Source organism: Vicugna pacos, chromosome 14 (assembly GCF_048564905.1).
Source record: "Vicugna pacos chromosome 14, VicPac4, whole genome shotgun sequence".
In the NCBI taxonomy this organism is placed as follows: domain Eukaryota; kingdom Metazoa; phylum Chordata; class Mammalia; order Artiodactyla; family Camelidae; genus Vicugna; species Vicugna pacos.
Window position 1 is genome coordinate 72,368,738 of NC_133000.1, and position 19,986 is coordinate 72,388,723.

Sequence of the window (19,986 nt, forward strand, 5' to 3'; positions counted from 1 at the left end):
CTGGGCACCAAGGTGTGGCAGCTTTCAGAGAGGATTTTCCAGGACAGTTCTTATTGTTAAAAGCTCTCCTAACTAAAAAAAATAGTCTTACAGAAAATTTCAAATATGTAAAAGATCACAATTTAGTGAAGCTGTGCATGTGACTCACCCAGATGCAGTCATGGCCGCTTATGGCCGACCTTCGTTTCCTCCGTGCCTCTTCCCACTTAGCCCAGCTCATATTTTTTAAACTAATCCAAGATGGTATCTTATTTGTAAGCTTTTAAGTGTGTATTTCTAAAACAGAGGGCAAACTCTAATACAATGACATTATCACGCCTGAAAGGCTACCGAGGTTCCCTTAGTGTCACAGATAACCAGTGCTCAAACTTTCAGTAGTTTCAGACTGTCTTTTTTTGTCTTGTTTTATTATTTGATTCTTTTTTTTTATTGAAGGGTAGTCGATTTGCAATGTTAGCTTCAGGTGTACAGCAAAGCGATTCGGCCGTACATACACACACATACATACATGCATGTATGTATCTCTTCAGACTCGTTCCCATTACAGCTCATTGCAAGAAACTGACTGCAGTTCCCTGTGCTGTGCAGTCGGGCCTCGCTGATGATCTGTTTTATGTACAGTCGTGTGTATCTGCTAATCCCAAACTCTTCATCTCTCCCTCCCTAGTAACCAGTTTGTTTTCTATGTCCATGAGTCTAGTTCTGGTTTGAATCAAAATCCAAGTAAGATCAATAGATTGAAATTAAGCCTCTTTTAATTCATAGTTTCCTCCTCCATCATGTTTTCTCCCCTTGAAATTCACCTGTTGAGGAAATCGAGCTATTTTGTTTCTTCTATAGAGTTTCCCACAGTTTGGGGTTTGTCGATTGCACCTCCACGGTGTGTTTAGCCTGTTCTTCTGTCCCCTGCATTTCTTCCACACTGGTGGTGGGTTGTGGAGGTTCTCAGTGGGGAGTGTCACTGCTGCACGGGGCCACATGGCCACGGCTGGAGACATTTTGGTTGTCACGGCTGTGGGAGGGGGGCGTGCTACTGACATCCAGTGGGAGAGGCAAGGATGCCGTTTAACATCCTAAAATGCACAGGACGCCCCCACCACCCACTACATCAGTGGTGCTGAGGTTGAGAAACCCTGAAAGCTTGAACAGCTAGGTTGAAACTCTTGGCAAGACCACTTCACAAGCTGTGATGAATTCTCCCACTGGTGGAAGGTACCGTCTGGCTGTCTCCGTGGTTGTGAGTTGCAGTCATTCTTCCCAAGGACGTTAGGGGTCACAGCGTGGTGATGTTCCAAGTCTGTCAGTCTTGTCTCATTTACTGGCTGGAATACTTCCCAAAGAGAAGCCTCCTAAACTTTTGAAATGTTCTCTTAATTACAGATTTTACCATTCAGGCTGTGTCTCCCGGGCTGGGTCTGATGCCCAGAAGTGGAGTGAGAGTCCTTTGCTGGCGTATCTGTTCCCAATATTGGTCTAGAACTAGAGCAATCACAACTGTGGGAACACGCGGTGCTCTTTCCCTGCCTTCAAGGTAATTTCTGGCAAAAATAAGGCGATGAGGTCTCCGTGGTCAGTTAGGCAGCACAAAGTGTGGAACAACGTAAGATGGTCAGGCAGACCTCAGCAACGGCGCAGTTAAATTGCAGTGTGGTTGTGCCATCATGGACGAGGGGGTTTAAAAGAGAAGCATCACTCTGGTCTGGGGAGATGAAGCTGGGGGCGGGGTGTCTGGCTGGTGACAGGAAACAGCACAGATTTGGGAATGGATTCTCTGAGTTAGACTCTTGTCTCTTTGAGGCCCTGGACGTGTGGCCTTCGCTGAGTCACTTTCCTTAACTTCTCTGAGCCTTATTTCCTCATTGGTAAGTGGGGGTGACACTAGGACATGGATCTCTAGGGGTTTGGTGGGTTCCACGAGGTATCCTCTGCAAAGCATGTTGCACAGTGCCCGCGCGTAGTGCACAATTCAGCTCGCATGACTCGTGACATGGGAGAGGTGAATGGATCTGATCTCCTTCCTCACTCCAGCATTCTGTGACTGCGACTAGAGAAAGCTCCCTGGGAGACGTGGGATCTGAGCTGGGCCCCCAGGGTGGGTTCGGGAAGCTGGGAGGTATAGGAAGGTCCCCAGTGGCTAGATGGCCAGGTGGGGCAGGACCGCTCCAGGTGTCGCCCAAGATGGCGGCCTTCGGACAGAAGAGACGCAGGTGGCGGTGGGAAAACACAGAGAGGCTCCCCCACTGGTTCCTGCAAAAGGTGGAGGTGGCACCAGACAGACACCAGGGTCTGGGGTCTTCAGTTTGGGCTCTAAGGGGCCATCTTCTCTCCCTGCCTGGCCCAGGTCTCTCCTTCTAGCCCCAGAGGACAGCTCAGACTCGACTTCTGATCACCAGTGACAGAGGAGGGACTGTCCTGTTTGCTGGCCATCCCTGGACACCAGGTGTGGGCTGGAGAGCTTCCCGGGGGTCATGGGCTGGCCCAGCCAGGGACGCGGGCACAGGCAGGACCTGCCTCACCACCAGGGGCTGAGCGTGTCATTCAGGGGCGAACAGCGCTGAGGTTCTGTTTTAGCGAAGACTTGATTTGAATGACTGCCTGACTCTCCATGAGCCAGGAGCCAGCCTCACTCCGCTGGGGAGCACGAGGCCCGAGGGGACCCTGCGCTGCCTTGGCTGAGAAGTTGGTCAGTGTCAGGGCCCTTACTTGTGTCCTGCAATTCTGAGATGGCAACATCACGGTCAGTCCAGAAAACTCTATTTTTCCAGCTTACTTCCTTTCCGGCCACTCTTTGTGGCCAACGAAGTACCTGTGTGTCCTTTTCCTAAGAAGGTCCCTCTGTCTTGCAGGCACGTGGTCTCCGGCTGCCACTCTGGCTGCACGGGTGGGGCACTTAGCAACGGGCTCCTATTTTAGTCAGAGCCAGCGCAGAGGCAAATGAGTCGTTTCTAAGCTCCCTCCTCTCCCCGCATTTGTCACTTGCCTCCCTGCGCCTGCTCAGCCCACACCCCCACTTGCCCAAAGTCATTTAGAGTAACATGCGCTTTCTTTTATTTTCTCTTCCATCAATCCCCAGAGTTCAGGGTTTTGGAAGTGCTGGAGGTGTAGAGCACTTTCCAGAAAATGCTGAAAGTTGAAAATACTGATCATTCATTAATTTGCTGTTTAACAGTGCGGTACCTGCACCAGAATGCTCAGCGCGGCATGTGACACAGGGAGGGCGAAGCAGGACACAGCGTCTGCCCCGATGCTTGGGGCAAGGGCCCTTGAGCCGTGGGCCTCTCGCCTCCTGTCCTGAACCGCGTGCTTGCGGAGAAACTGGTTTACCCGGGGAGCCCCAAATTCTGCATGAGGCTGGGTGAGCTCGCGCAGGCTGGTTCACGCCTCTGGAAACTGTTCCTCCACGCCGAAGGCTGTGCTCTGATGCTGCTGCGTTTTGGGGGTTTATTTTCTGGAATTATCTTCAGTTTGGATTTACAAGCTCCAGAGAACTTAACTTCTTCACTGTGTAAGACCCCAGATGGCAGGGTTGGGCTGCCTTCCCTCCCTTATCCTGTCTTGACGCTGAATGAAAATGCTTCAAAATGCCTGTTTTACGTTGGAACTTAAGAGGGTTTAAACCTATTTGGTGGGAAGGGCCGAATTTGAATGATAGCGTTACGTTCAGTCAATTTACTAGGACACATTAGGCACAGGTACTAGGTTGAGGAGGTGGTGATACTTGACCACCTTTGACCTCGGAAAACGGCGACTCGATCTGTCTGACCCCTGTGACCGCACGGTCCCTGTGGACTTCCTCTCTCCAGTTGGTGTGGAGTTCTGTTTCCCATGACCCTGCTCCCCTCACCAGGACACGGGGAAAGCACGAGCTGGGATAGCTGGTGATGTCTGTCCGGGATGGACCAGCTCCTGTCTCCTTCCTGGGCCCCTGATGGGGTCCTGGTTTCCACGTCTCAGGCTGCGCCCTCTTCCCCCGCCACCCAGTCACGCCCTTGTTTCACGGCTGATGTACTGACCGGGAAGAGCCCTCAGGCTGCCAACCTGGCCAACACTGGCCCCACCTCCTACCAGCCGAGGGGCGGTGGGTCAGTCCTAATGTCCCTATGGCTCCATGTCCTCCCGGATTAAAGGGTTGTCGAGTGCTTCCTGCCTTCGGGACGGCTGCGTGAGCAGAAAGCGAGCTAAACGCGAACGTGTCTGTGGTGCCCGCCACCTGGCAGGGACCCGGCCCGCGTAGGCTGCGGCCATTTTTACTGTCAGTGTGGCCAGTACTTAAAAGTGAAAGCAGGCAGGTTTTACTACCTCCTCGAGCGGAGGAGAAGAGAGCTTCCATCACGACCGCCTACTGTGTGTCCACCTCCTGCCAGGTGTTTCCAGGCTCATGAGTTCATCTGGATGCTGTGCTGAAGATACCGGGGCTCGGAGAGGTCGACCGTAAATGCCAGGAGTGCTGAAGCAGCCGAGCCGTGTGTCACTCTCCCTGGGCTGGGCGCCGACCTAAACTCATCCTCCCACAATCCTGAGTGGCCACTGCCATTTCCCTGACTCGTCAGGCTTGGAAACTGGAGCACAGAGAGATGACAGGGATTGTCCAAGGTCACCCCAAAGCTAGACGGAGGTCCGCACCCAGGGTGGCCTGACTCCAAGCCAGCGCCGTGGCTCACTTGCCCACAGCCACACGCTCTCCTCTCAGGCGGCGCTCGCTCCGCTCGGCAGCCCTCACGTCTGGGACACGTCGGTGGTGAGCGCTTTCTCCTTTGATGCCGCGCCTGGCGAGGTCCCCATGGAAGCGTCCTGACACCTCTGGGCTCGGGGTAGCCACTGGGGCAGCCACTGGGGCAGTGGCCATGGCTCCCCTCCGCTTTTGCCAAGGAAAGGGTGATTGGAGGCTGTGCTGGCCCTGACAGCCGCGCCCTCCTACCCACGACGCGGAGCTTCTCCCTGGGTGCGTTCCCTCCCTGTGGACTGTCAGGGTTTAAACACTCAGACGTCTCCCTGTCCTGGGTGCTTGCTTTACATGAACGCCTGCCGGGATGGCTGAAGGAAAGGCTCCCTGTAGAAGCGGTGCCAGCCTAGAGTCATTCAATTGCAAGGTGTGCAAGGTATTGCAGAGTTCAGGTAAATCAAGTCACGCCAACAACGAAGGCTGCCTCTGCGGCCTCCAATCTCAGGGCAGGCACAGAGACGTGGGCTGGAAGGCTGCTCCTCTCCTGCCTGCGTGTTGCGGGCTGGAAATCTGCACAGTGTCCATTTCCTGGAGGTGGACAGAGCCGCTGGCCCCGCCCCTTGGAACGCAGCCATGAGCGCAACGGTTCTCCCTGGTCTCTGTGTCCGTGGGGGTGACCATGTCCCGCACTGTCTGCGGGGGCACCCAGAGCCTGGCACGCAGGACGCCCTTGGCACGTATGTCATATTTGTGTTGGACCTGCACTGACTCCCTCCACCCCTGCTGCTCCTTGAGGACCCGCTGGGGTGGCTCGAGTTCAGAGGTCACCCCGCCACTGCCCAGAGCTGCCCAGCCCCCTTCAATCTGTCCTCCGTCCTTAGAAGTCAGAACATTCTCAGCTCAGGCTCCACTCAGCCTCCTGCCCCCGAGGCCCGCAGGTTCTTTTGTCTTAATTATGGTAAAAAACACATAACAAACTTTACCATCTTAACCATTTTTAAGCATACACTGCAGTGTGTGAACTACATTCACACTGTTGTGCCACCGTAGCCAGGACTTTCCCCATCCTCCCAAACTGAAGCTCTGCCTCTGTTAGACCCCAGCCCCTGTGGCCACCGACTACACTCTGTCTCTGTGGACTTGACGACTCCAGGTCCCTCATCTGAGTGGAGTCACACAGGGCCAGTCCTTCTGTGACTGGCTTCTTTCACTCAACATGTTGCCTTCAAGGTCCACTGTGGTGTAGATGGGTCAGAAGTCCTTCCTTCTTAAGGCTGAATAACACCCGTCGTACGGATGGACCACACTGTTCATCCACCCTGTGTTGGGGGACACTTGGGGTGTCCCCACTTTGGGCTGGTGTGGGTGATGTCACCATGAGCCTGGGTGCATAAGTGTCTGTTTGAGTCCCTGCCCGTGGGCTCTTGAAGCCCCTGCCCCACCCCTCTGTCTTCCAGGCTTTCTCAGGTGCTGTCCCACATGGGCGCTGCTCCACCCCCAGGCTAACTCCCACTTGCCCTTTCAAGGCTCCGTCTACAGGGACCTCCTGGACAGCTCAGTGGGTGCACCCTCCCCTGAGTTACCGTCGCGCCCTTTCACCCCCGCCCCCATCCCACCACCCGACCCTTCTTGCCCGCTTAGTCCCGCAGCTCAACTGCAAGTCACTGGAAGACTTGATTAGGTGTGAACCTTTTGTGACCCCAACAGACAGACATGCATGGACTGAATTAACGAGGAGAGAACCACACTGTGGACCATTCAGTGATGGCTAATCTTCCAGTTCACTTTAAACTTTACTTTCACCCCATCCCTCCTCAGTGTCTGCCCCTCTTTTGTTTTCCGCCCCAACACCCACTGCACCTTTGTTCACGAGGCGCTGTTGGGGCGCTCCATCTCCCCGACCTTGCACCTGCACCCTGCAGACGCTGAAAGCATCACTCGGTGTCCCACGGTTGGGTGGGCGAGCCGAGGGCGCGGGGCCCCACGGGGCGGGTGGTCACTTGCCCTGGGTTGACGACGATGCTTTTGTTTGAAGAGATTCGGGCTTTTATTTTCGTACATGGAATGTGAACCCCATTCACGTGGGGAGACATTATGGCAAAATAAATAACGGAAAGCACTTTCCATTGACTTCTCAGGTCATCTGACCTGACCCCGCGTCCCGGTGGCCAGCCCTCTGGCTGACTGCTGATGCCACGCTGAGATTAGTTTCGCAGTTTCGTGCTGATATCCTTGTTTGTCAATTTCTCAGTTTTATGTTCTCGAGTTTGCCCCAGACGCACAACAAAAGCCAGTCCACCAGGGCGACAGCACCTATCTGTCACCGGCCAAGCTGCATAGCGGGAGGGGAGTGGTCACAGATCAGCGTCTTCTGAGACAACAGCCCGTCAGCCCAGTCTGGCAGAGGCAGCTCTGTGAGCAGCCCTCTGCCCGGGCCCCCATCCGGCAGTCCTGCCCAGAAGCAGTGTCCGTGGCACCAGAGTCGGAAGGATTTGCCCAAGGTCACGGGAAGCCCCACTCTGGCGGTTAACCACCGTCACGCCCATTGCCACCTCCGTCCTCCCACCGCCGACCCTCTGGCCCTGTTTTTATACCGATTTTTAAAGCAAGCGGAGTGAAGCTGCCTCTCCCGCAGTGCGTCTGTGGGTGCTGCCGAGGTTACGTGTTAAACGGCCTCCCCGGGAGCAGGTTTGCAATGAACCTCTCAGCGACCAGCAAGTCTGTGTGTTTGTGCTGGGTAGTTATTTGTTTCGCAGAGATTAAGGAACTCTGAACTTTCAGCATGTGCTTTTTATTGTATCGAGCTGTGTTAAAAGGAGAGCTACTGCTTTTCCATTGACGGGAGCCTCCAGCTCCCAGCACTTTGAAGACGTGGAAAATGCTCGGTTATCACCCAACGTGAGGGGATCGATGGTAGTTTAGTGGCGCCTGGTAATTGGAGGGGCTGTTAGACACAAGAGCTTCTGCCTTCTTGAGTGACTCTCATCAGTCTGTGGTCCGTCATCATCTGATAATCAGACTGAAAATATGGTGGGGAATTTTCCTTTTTTTAAATCAAGCTGGTGAAAAACATTTGAAATAATGATGGGAAAAAAAACCTCCCCTCATTGTTCAGCTCAGCAGGGAGGAAAATCCAGGAGCGGGTGGCTTTCTGCTAGACAGATGGAAACCAGTAGGTGTGTGCCCCATCCAGAGGTGCAGTAGGCATCTGAGAAATTCGGGGGTCAGAGCCTGGAGTGGCCCCCGGTCTCCGCCTTCCTGCCCTGTTCCCTCCTCTGCAACCCCGGGCAGGCGTCACGGCATGAGGAGCTGCGGTCAGAGGCCTGGCAGGCATCACTCTGGTGTTCTGACCGTGCCCTGGGGTTCCCATGAACCCTCTGCCTGGGTCTAGGAAGGCCTTCAAGAGGGGAATTCTATGACCTCGCCAGGAGGCATTCCAGTTCCACCCAAAAGCACACCCCAGCCTACTCTGCGGTTGATAGAAGTCTCTGCAAACTTCCAAGATCTGCTCTTGGTTAATCCTCCGCCCAGTCAGGAGCTCCTCAAGCCCTGCCTGCCCTCGGGAGACTGCTTCGTGGGGAGGTCGCGGCTGTGACCTGCCACCGTCCGGGGCCCTCATACCTGGCCACGCACACCTTTCAGTCTAGAAAAGTAAGGAGGAAGTAGTAAACGGTGCAGGGCTCCTCTCCAGGCCTCCGGAACCGAAGCCACGTCTGTGCTTTCGAGACCTGGGGGCCTGTGGGGGCTCTAGGGGCCTGTCCGTCCTGGTCGATGGACCTTGTCTGGTTCCCACCTGCCCGGCCATGTGACTCGCTGCATCTCCCGGGATACCAGGCCGAGGGTGCTGGACCCTGATGGCTTTGGCCAATGGGAGGTCTACAGCTTGATGTGTATGGATGACTTAAACGTGCTTGTGTGGATGGCCTTGACCGCGGCAGCCCTCACCCCCTCCGCCTGGAGGAGAGCATGCCTGGGCGGCTGCCTGGCCAACGTCTCCTGCGCTTCCTGAAACTGCCCGCCGGCAAGATGGTGGGGGTCTGTGCTGCCCCTAGTGAGGACCCCACCCCTGCCCCATCATACATGTTGCCCCCACCTGGACCTGGGGAAGGTCGGCCACTTCTGCAGGTGGTCACAGGACCACCGTCTGGCTGGAACGAGACAACGGCGTGTGCTCACTCGCACTTCGGCAGGGATGACCTCTGTGCTTGCACAGGCTCCTCTCCCGAGTCCTGCCCTTCAGCCTCGCCTCACATGCCCTCGTCTCAGCCTGATCTGGTGGGAGGAGCGGGCCGGCCCCTCCATGCGCCCTGTCCCCAGGTGTGTGTGTGCAAACTCACCCAGAGCACACACCCACGTGCACACGACTCACTCATGTGCACACCACTCACCATGTGCACCCACACTCAGCTATGTCAACAGGGGAGGGGGCGCAAGTACGGGACCCCCTTGAAGATGCTCATGGCAGAGCCTAACTCTCCTGTGACCCTCGCTGCTCACCCACCTCTGACTCAGGCTCCCCTGGTCGCCCACGTGTGGCCTCGTGCCCTCTCAGCCTGGCCAGACGGCTGATGTACCTGAACCGTGGTCACCAGGCCCCGTGGGCCACGGGCACCACTCTGTCCCCTTCTGTGGAATCATCTCAGACTTTGGCCTCCAGCCATGATCGGGCACATTTCCAGCACCAGTTTGCGACAGTTTGTTACAGCAGCCCCAGGAAGCTAACACAGGGGCTCTCCTTCCATTTCTCAAACCTCCCTTTCCCCTCTCACCCCTTCCCCCCACCTCCGATCTTCCAGCCCATCCCAGCCCCGACCCACCACTGGGCGTGACCTGGCCATCACTTTGTGCCTTTACCGTGCCCAGTTCCTCCCCTTCAGCTCACGTCACAGCTGTGATTCCTCATTTGTCCGTGTGAATATGGTTATTTTCTGGATAGGAAGCTCCATGAAGACAAGGGTTCTGCCTACCTGGTTGGTTTATATTCCAGCACCGAGCACAGAGCCTGCCACTAGGGAGCTAGCCAGTAAATGTTGGATGGATGGGTGGCTGAGTGGATGGATGGATAGAGGGGTGGATGGATGGGTGGATGGATGGATGATGAGTGGGTGTGCAGATGGATGGATGGATATTAAGGGTGGATGGGCAGATGACATGGGGGTGGTGAGTGGATGGATGGATGGATGGACAGATAGATGATGGATGGATGATGAGTGGGTGGGTAGATGGGTGTATGCATGTTAAGGGTGGATGGGCAGATGACATGGGGGTGGTGAGTGGATGGATGGGTGGGTGGATTGATGAACGAACGGGTAGATGAATGGCTGAAAATGAATGAAAAAGACAGTATTCTATGACAGTCTTCTGAGTGTATCACTAAATGTAGTCCTCTCTTCCTCCGTGCTGTTCAAGCGTACCAGGTTCTCATAGGCTTTCTTGGAAACCTTGAACAAGATTCTATCCAACGTTTGCATACAGTTCCTTGAAGAAGCCTGTAAACTTTGTCTGTATTTTACAAATGAGGACACCTAGACTGAGCAGGATCTGCCCACAGTCATGTCGGGGCTTCTGTCTACACCCGCCACACACACAGCCACACCTGCTCCCCAGCGCCCGCCGTGGGGACGTGTTGGTGCTGAGACAGCAGTTGTGGGCTGGTCTGGGCAGTGTCTGGGGTCCTGACTGCCTGTGTCCTGCCTGGTGCTGAGGGCCTGTGGGAGGGCTTGGCTGTCTCACTGGGATGTCCTCCCAGCCTCTCTGCAGCAGGTCCACAAAGAATGAGCTTAGAGAGACTGCCTCCCTGACTATCCTAGAATCCTCCCCGGGGTCTAGCCGAGAAGCCATGTGCCTGACTTCATCCCTCGGTAGCTAGTAATAAACAGTGACTTTATTTCTAGGGCCTGTCATGACCCACTTATGGTTTGCAAAATGCTTTGGGAACTGATCTTGATCCCCAGACCCCTGTATGTATTTTTGCATCCTCTGGTGGCATTTTTCCACAAGTGAGCAGAAATTTATGAGAGTGTCTGCATAAAACAGAGCCTCTAGAGGACAGGAGCCAAATTAAGCAGCCACAGTGTACACACGCAGTCTTGGCAGTGGGGTCATGGACAGAAACCAACTGAAACTGATGTAATTGTGGGTTCACGGGCAGGGCTGCCACCTTCCTCCCAAAGAGTGTCCTGGCTGCACGGCCCCGAGGAAGGCAGGCATTTCCTGGGCCCCGAGATAATAACACACCTCCTCTTTGTTTGAAATGGACTAGGCACAAGAAGTGAGATTAATGATATGTCCAGTCCCAGGGTAATCACTAAAATTAGCAGAAGCAAGTTGCATAACGCAGGTGGTAGGAGCCTTTCTGCTGGTGCTTCTGAGCTGAGCTGAATGGTCGGGTAATGAATAATGCCAGGCCTGTTAATGAGAACCAGGACGCTTAAATGGGAAGGCCGCAAGCTTCTCTGCCGATGATTATCCACCGCTCATGGATGAATGGTGTTCGGGGTGCAATCTAAGCAACTCGGGAGAGCACTCGGCCTCCCTGTTTCTCCCTCTCCCTCCTCTCTCTGCTTCTTCACTGGTCATTTTATTAAGAGTGGTCGGGGTCAGGGAGACTCAAAAAGCCACCCGCAACAGAAAACGAGAATTGGCAATGTCCCCTGGAAGAACGCCTCCGCGGCCACGTCTGGAAGGGGCGGTGACCTTGGCCCTCTCGCCCGCGGCCACGGACGCCTGGCCCAGGCACAGAATCCACCCGGCAGGCCGCGCTGGCCGGCGGTGCGGTCCCCTGGGCTTGACACCCTGGTCGGCTGCATGTTGGATCATCAGCATCAGTTCCTTGTTGCAGCGGCCAGGCGGGTCGGCCAGCGAACGAGAGAGCCCCAGGCGCGGCAAGGCAGTCGTTGCCGAACAAGTACAATTTTGCAGGAATTTAACCACCACAAAAGTAACAAACTGAATTAACCAAGAACCCAGTTTTCCTGTAGCCTTGGCGAACACTCCTGACTCATCGGCCTCCTGGTGCTTCATAACACAGCCCAGGGTCGCCTTCAGGGGAGATGCTGTCGTCCCAAAGCAGCGTCTGAGACCACACTGGCAGGGCAGGTGCCTCCCCTGGGGTTTCACGGAAGGTTCCCGCTTACACCTCCCGTCCCCCCTCGTTGTCCTTCCCCCCGAACAGCCGTGCCAGAGTTGCATCTGTGGAGTGGCCTCACCCACCTTTCCTCCCCGTATCCCTGCTCTCCGGCCACAGGTGACGTAGGCGGGGCAGGTGGGGGCGGCCCAGTGTCCACAGTCCGCGGCCTGCCTGTCCTCTCACAGCCGTGACCCTGGTGCCCGCTGTCCTCCTGGCCTTTGTCTAGGGCCAGTGTGACCAGAGGTGCAAAGCTGAGGATGCACTTTGAAGTTTGCTTTATGGGATGGGAGATTTTCAAAAACTAAATTTTATTTTTGGTAATTATCTTCCAAACCTAAAGTCAATTGACAGGTTTAAATTTTCCTTTGAACGCTCTCCAGTCTTAGTAACCTCCCTGACTGGGGCCGTGCCTTCTCTCTCCTGCTTCATTTATTCCAGCATAGGTGTTCTTCACACGGAACGGTTCAAATTTCAGATGCATCCCCCCATCCTTGGCACCTTCTAATTACAACCAGCTGCACGTTTCTTCCTAGCAGTGCACGAGATTTCAGTGTATCTTATAACTGATGGAATCCTGCCTTTAATTTAAAATGTTGTCGCGTGTGTCCTGTCCCTGGACACGAAGCTGGTGCCTGCTGCCCTCCCCTGCCCTGCCCTGGGGCGTTGGCGTCACCTTCCCAGGGCTGGGGACAGAGCAGCAGCGCAGAGCGGCAGCGGTGTGACTGCTGACGCCTACCGTCAGGACAGGTAAAGCACCGCCCTTCCTGACATGGCAGGACTCAGCGTTCTGTTGTGTGTGTGTTGTTTCGGGGTTGCTGGTGAGTGAGTAGGGTGCTTTACAGATTCCAAATCCTTTTTGGAAGATGAACAGGTTTCTTTTTTATTTTATACTCGGTTTGCTACTTTGAATGGAGCCCGGCAATCTCTGGCTTTGCTGTACTAGACGCCCACCGCCTTCCTTCCTTCATCTCTTTCCTTCCCTCCCTCCTCTCTCCTCCCGGCTCCTCGCCTGCACTGACTGCGCTGCGGCTTCTCCAGCTCCTCGCCCATGCAGCTCCCTCCTGCCCCTGTTTGGCCAGAATGAAACATGCCTTTTCCTGAGGTTTAATTTGGAAATCTGTTGGAGCTCAGCGCTGCCTCCGCTCGAAGCCAGGGCTGCCTCCGCTGATGGCCTGTTGTCTGAGGTGGACTGGCTGGCGCCCTGACCTTCTCATCTCAGCCAGTTGCCACACGAGGTTCCTGTGCTCCTGGGGCACAGGGCTCTTCCTTACAGAAGTAACCTCAGTCCCAGTTCTTCTGGGAGGTCCCTGGGAGGCCATCGTGGCCAGTATTTCTCTCAGGGAAAAATGACCACCACCTGGACCACCGGAAGGCCCCCGCTCCCCGCTTTGTCCTGTCGCTAAACCGCCTTCCTTACTGGGGAGAAGTGGAGGCAGGAGGAGCTAAAGCAGGAGGGTCAGCCAGGCCACTGAAAGGCTTCCCGTGAGCTCGCAGCCAAGACAGCGCTCCTGGTTGACCTGCGGATGGACCACACGCCCTCTTGAGGCCCGTTTTGGCCCTGTGGACGTCAGGATGGCACAGACCACCCTCACCCAGGGACTGGCATCGCTGCTGTTGGTCTGTCTTCAGGTCGCCTGGCTTCTCTCACAAGAGAAAAGACACCCCCCCCCGACATCGTTGAGGAAGGCACTCCCACTGCAGGAGGGGCAGGGCTCCTGGGACTGCGGTGTGGGTGTGGGAGGGCGGGGTGGGGGTTGGCAGGAGTCCCTCGGGTCCTTAGGTTTTCTGAAGCCATAGGTGAATTTCCCCAGAGGGACGGCTGACAGGCGGGTGCGCTGGTGTGGTCGCCCCGCAGGCCCCCGGGGCGCGCTGGCTGGCAGGGATGCTCGCACAGGCCTGCAGGGGAAGTTGGAAATCTTCCGGATTCCCACTCAGAACCACCCCCAGCGATTACAGGTCGGCCTGAAGTTGGAGCCTGCTTTCACCCGCCGGGTCGGAGGCAGTAGGGTCGGCCTCTGTGCAGCCCCACGTCACTGGGCAGCTTTCGGGTGTGAGCCCGTGGGGGGAGCCGCTGGCCTTGCCTCTCGCACGCCTTCCGGTGGAAATTGCCCGTGCTTGATCCCAACGGGGAAAACCACTTTTAGGGACGCTGGGGCCACCCTGCCTCTGGGCTTAATTTCATGCAGGTGGAATATTAGAGCTTGGGATTCACCGGGGGGGGGGGGGATCTTGTATTTTGAGACAGGAGGAAAAGTGTTCAGTTAGACAACAAGGAGACCTGGAAGAAATCCAGCTCCTTGCAGGGCCCTCTGCTTTTCACCCCAGGAGCACGAGGCTCCCTTTCTCGTCAGAATATTCCAAATCAGAAAGCACCAGAGCGTTGCACTTCTGGACACCGCTTCCCCTGCCGGCGTTTTTCCCTCCAGAAACGGGTTAAGGATTTCTACCGTTAGCGTTTTGTTACAGGTTTTATTTCTACTGTGTCACTCAAAAAACTACTAACCATATATATTAAAAAATCTAAAGGTAGAATACATTCATTCTTAGGCAATGTTTTGTATGGTACAAATTTTTTTGGAACTGGATGCTGCTGTTTTTGCTGAAGAATGCACTGTAACAGTTTTAAATAGAGTTGGCGCTAGACTTGTAAAATATCGTACAGCGTGAACATGACAGGAATCTGTCTTCATTTACGTGTTTTAGTGCAGGAGTTTCCCCTCCCCTGCTGGGCTCACCCACTCCTCGGTCCATTGCTGGCCACCTCAGGAGCTCCAGGGCTGGAACTGGGGGCGGAGCGAGTTTCCACTCTGAGTTCAGCTGCATTTCTCGTTTTTGCAAATAGATGGCACTTGTGACTCACCCAAGAACAGCCCATGAGCGCTCAGCACAGGAGACACTCACAATGGTCTCTGTGTAAGTCAGAAATGCATTTGTTACTACTCACATGGAGGTTGGAGAAGTTAAAATTCAGCCTCTCCGAAGACAGCAGTATTGCATCTCTCTAAACTGCTAAAACCTTTAACACACAACTGCCCCAGGTATGGAAATAAGCGCATTTTATGATCTGTTCCTATGATTTTTAGTATGCATTGGTGTGTGGCGATCTTTGATCAGGAAAAGCCGAGAAAAGCGGCGTAATGAAAGTTTGGTTGGAAGCAGCATTGTGTGGGGGCGGAGGATGTTTTTCGTGACTAATTTGTTGCTAGAAGCCCTTGTGAATATCTGGGTTCCCCCTTTCGCTCCCATCTGCACACACGTGTGTGCAGGCGCGCGCACGCACACACAGGAGGCTTACAGCCCCTCACGCACACAGAGGGGAAAAAAACCCGGCTGTTGTCTTGCAAGTGTTACTTATCATATTAATTAAAATCTGGTGACATGATAACACCGCCAGCTGTGTGGGAAAGCGAGGGAAATTAACAAACGTTTGATTTGTTGTCTTGCTAATGTGACACTTATTATACAGGTCAGAGTAAAACAATACCTCAGCCAAAATATGCTAATGTGTGGGGAACTGTTGCAGTTGTAAAAACAGTGGTGTTTATTATAATGAGGCAAAATAGCACTTTACCTTTAAGAGAACGGAGTGATCTTTGAATCTACGGGCATAACTACATTTAAAAAAATTAAGTTGTTGGAAATGAAAAAATGCATTAAAAACTTTCCCTATGTAAGTTTTGAAGAAACAATATGAGAACTTGTTTAAAGTGATTTTGGTTCAAATAAAACATGTTTTAGTGCTTAGTGTTTAAAGTGGCTTTACTAGGATGAGAACTAGTGAGTCCCACAGAACACGGGCAAACAGCCGTGTCATCATCATGAGTCAAACGTATAAAGACGGGGGTGACTTAACACTGGGTGTAAATTCACTTGTTCATCTTGGAGGCTATACATGCTTCTACTAAGAGTAACCGTTGAAATTCTTTTAAAAAATAGGCTAAAACAAAAGCATGTAATTTAAAAGTTATCTGTTACTACAAGCCCTTTTCCTCCTCGCCTGGCTCCCCGCTCCCCCTCCTGCAGTGAGAAACAAAAGCAGGAGGCAAACTGCCCCCCCTTTTCCGCTGAGTAAGCAGTGAGGACGCTGGTGTGGGGTGTGTCTGTGTCCGGGTGAGGACGGGATGCAGAGCACTTGAGTCCAACATGACTCACACCATCCACTTCTTGGTGACCTATTCAGCACTGTGCAAGTCCCTCCTCACCAGGGCGCCCGATTTCTACCCTGCCAAGGGTGCTCCGCAAGAGCGCTCTCCTCCCAGCACAGCCTTCTCCTTCCTCCCTGCTGGTGCTTCAACATGGAGGTGTGAAGTCAAACATCTGTCTGACAGTCTTGGGCAGCAGAGTATGTAGGTTTTCCCCTAGAGAACACCAGTCGTTCAGAACTGAGTTTTGAGTGAGCCATTGAGATCAAAGGTCACATGGCGGGCTCAGAGGGGGCTGGGACCCAGTTCCCAGGTGGGAGCCTGGGAAAGGGGAGACGCCTTCACAGCCACCTGAACAGCTGAGCCATGTGCAGGTTCAGAAGCTCCTGCTGCCCCGGGTCCTGTTCTACAAAGTGTGAATACTCTGTAAACCGGGTGTAGAAGCCACATGGCGTGCGGGTGTGCACATCTGCCTGCTGTTCACACCCGGGGCTCAGCACCCACTCTGGATCCCCGCCGTGACGAAGGCAGTTTCTAACCCGCGTCACTGTAGGTTCCTCTGGCAGAGGAAAAATTGTTTTGTATCTGTTTATCACAATATCCTGGATAATTTCATTCCAGAAGCAGAGGCTAGATAATTAAGTCAAAATGGTAATTTCCGAGCGCCGAGGGATTTGGTAGTTTGGGCTTCGAGCTGTAACTTGAGAAATGCTGCAATAACAGTTAGCTTTTCAAGCCATGTATGTGAGCTCTATCGAGAGGGACCCTTGTCACTGATCAAATCTATATAAATAAACACGGCTGCTTCTGTGTGAGAGCAATGCGATTAGGTTCAAAATATGATACTGTGTACACACATTCCCAGCCATTAGGAGGTAATTTTCAGCTCTGTTCAAATTGACAGAGCATGGAGAGGTTAGCTCGCCAACAAAACTTCCTTTTCTCTAAATCCAGTAGCTTTAATTAAGCCTGCATGACAGAACTGGCATTTCAAAATACAAAGACATTTAACTCAGACAAAAAAAATAGTTTATTTAGCTTTGAATGGATTTTTTTGTGCTTTGAAGAGCTTTTGTTTTTTTCTAAACATTAAATTATTAATGAAAGAGCAAAAGCAATAAATCGGGGACAATAATAACTGTTAGCATTGTGGCTGCCAGATACACACTGGAGGCAGAAGAGAGTTCCAGCACTCTTAGGGGTTCCCCTCGTGCCCTGGGAGGTACAGAGATTCAGTGAGCAAGCTTTTGTGTAAGCTTCCCACCGCAGGACGACATGGAGCAGACCCAGCCTGTGTTCAGTGCCGTGAGGGAGGACCAAATCAATAGCAGAGATACCCGGAGTACGATGTGAATCTATTAAATAAATGTCATCCAAACACCATTATATATATTAAAAAAAACACTTAACATTGATGAAAAATCAAGGTATGTTATTCTATTAGGGTAAGATGATTGGACTGGAAAACACACCATTCAGGCAGCCGTATTAAATAGTTTCCGAGTCTGATCCCTCAGCAGGCCCCTCTCAAGCCGAAGAAAAGAAAATCCTATTTGCAGTGGCCATTAGTGTAAGGTGAGTCCTCATCGCGCCCTGAAACAGGCCGATTTGCCCAGGCTGTTAAAATTCATTACTGTGTGGGGAAGCCAATGGCTGGTTCACACAGTCTGCTTAAAAAATAAATTACAAATCACGCGAAGGCAGGCGGTGAGGCCGTGGAGGGCCATCTGCTGTCCTCATGCGGGTGCTGTCCTCAGAGGCCCAGCCCTGCCCCGCCAGGCAGGAGGCGAGAGTCGCCTTAGAAAGAGAAGCCGGCAGGCTTGGACTGAGTCCCGTGACAGGAACACCGTGGTGGCTGAGCGCGCGGGGCCGTCCCCAGCGCGTCTGTGCCGTTCGCTTCCTGCTGTCCCTCCGTGTCAGGGAGGGAGACGGCCCGCCTCGGCCGAGGTATGCTCGGGTCTGAAAGAAGCCTGTCAGCCCGGGAGCCCTTGCTGTTGTCTCTCCCGTTTGGCTCCCCACCCTCCCCCGGCTCCCTGAGCCCCCTCCTCTCCGGCTCTCCGGCTCAGACTCAGCTCAACTGACTGCCAGGGAGCCCGTGGCCTCCCAGAGGGTGTTGCCCTCCACGCCGCCCTGCTTCCCGGGAGGTGGTCAGGGCCGTCTCTGCTCTCCGGCTGCTGCCCCTCCTTCTGGCGACATAATCTGTGTAACGTGCTCACGTTAGCTTTCACTGCTCTTCGCGTGACAACTAGGGCAGTGCATTCTTGCAACGCGGCAGACTGTTGCGGTTTCCAATTTGCCTAAAGAATTCGGAAGACCATGGTGTGAAAAGAGACAGCATCACACCTGTGTCCCTGCGTGGTAGTCCTTCACATGAGCTGTTACAGGCTGCGCTTCTTGAAATTATGGTTTGCAGTTTTGTCCCAATCCCCTTCAAAACTATATTTCACATAAGACCAGGTGACACAAACCTGTTTTTGCATACAGAAAATGTAACTCTTGCATAACTAATGGAGAAAGGTGTTATTCAGTTGTTCCCTTACCCAAAAGCGAGGCAAGGAAACATCTCACTTTCTGAACGTTAAATGTTGTTACTCCATCTGCTGCCGTAACTCCCCAGCCCTCAACTCACCTTCTTGCGTTTCAACGGTAGTTAAAATGAGCATTATCCTGGTCTCCCTGATCCTGGGCTGTGGCAATGTGGCATTAATTTACTATTTATTTCTTCTAATTCTCCACAAATACTGGGGAGGGTGCGGGTTAGAAAAAAAGAAATTCAGAATATACCATTTGGATTTTGAAGAGTTTTTTGAAAAAAGAGCAATTTCTATATATGAACGCTTTTCGGTGTGATCCAGGAAACATTTTGATATGGTTTAGCAAAAATAGTTTTTGCATCAGGAACATTATAGTTACCTCATCTGCATATGCAAAGAATGCAAAATGGAATCACATTAAGTATAAATTCAATGCAAAAAAATAGACGGCCGTCATTAATGCAACATTATGGTAGAAAATTCAAATGCCCCAAAGTCATAAAAGCCAGCTTTCCGGTTCTCACAGCAATCACAGCTGAGTCGCTTTGCATGGCTGGCATTGTGTGTGCGGTGAGGTTTCTACCTGAAGTGGGGGCTCGGGCTCTGCTCAGCTCAGCAATCCTAAGAGGGGAGGACCGGGACGATGAATAAATTGCAAAATGTGATTTTTTTCCCGTTGAATCACAGTTTGCATTTCCAAATGGAAACTGAGGGTAGATGGGTCTTTTCTTCTCAGAACACTGCGTGGAATATAAGCCACAGGAGACACGGCTGAGGCCCTCTGTGTCCGTGAGAACACGAACAATGTGGCCGGGGTGTGATGACCAGCCTTGATACTCCGTGCAACCAAGTGAATGTTGTGATTCTCCAGTGAGATCCCTGGGGAAGGCTGCTGCTTCGTTAATAAATGGTTTGGAAGCAGGTTCAGGAGGCCCACAGCTCAGTCATGTTGGGTGCTGGCCTCCCCCTAGAACTGAACGTGCTCAGGTGGGCGCTGCAGAGGACTGCTGCAGCAGCACTGCCATCTCGTATGGTCTTATTCCTGCTCGCGTGTTTCCTCTTCAAGCCCGAGGAAACAGACTTGGGGGCCGTGCGACTTTTCAGGGACAGTATCCAACCGGCCAGGATTTGAACTCAGGGTTCTCACTGCTCCTTTGTGCTGCAAGATTCTCCCTCCCTTTCCTCCCTGCCAGCTGCTGCTGCTGCTGCTCCGCCCCCAACAGTGCTTCCCCCTCCCCCATCATCCTCATCCTCATCTTTCCAGACGCTGTTTTTTGAAAACATTACTGGATCTCTGCTCCAACTCTGTGGTTACTAGAAGGTGTTCTTACTGTGACTTTTGCATATATCCAAGGTCCAGGCTGAACCAGCCTTGAATCTCACGAGTTCTGACTCTAAATTCCTCTTGCTTTCACTCGCAGCCTTCAGCCTCCTGCCTGCAGGTGACAGGTAGTAGGTGTACCTTTGTTCTGCAGAGCTGGAATCTGGAAGGCTCACAGTGGATTTGGGTAGGGGGTA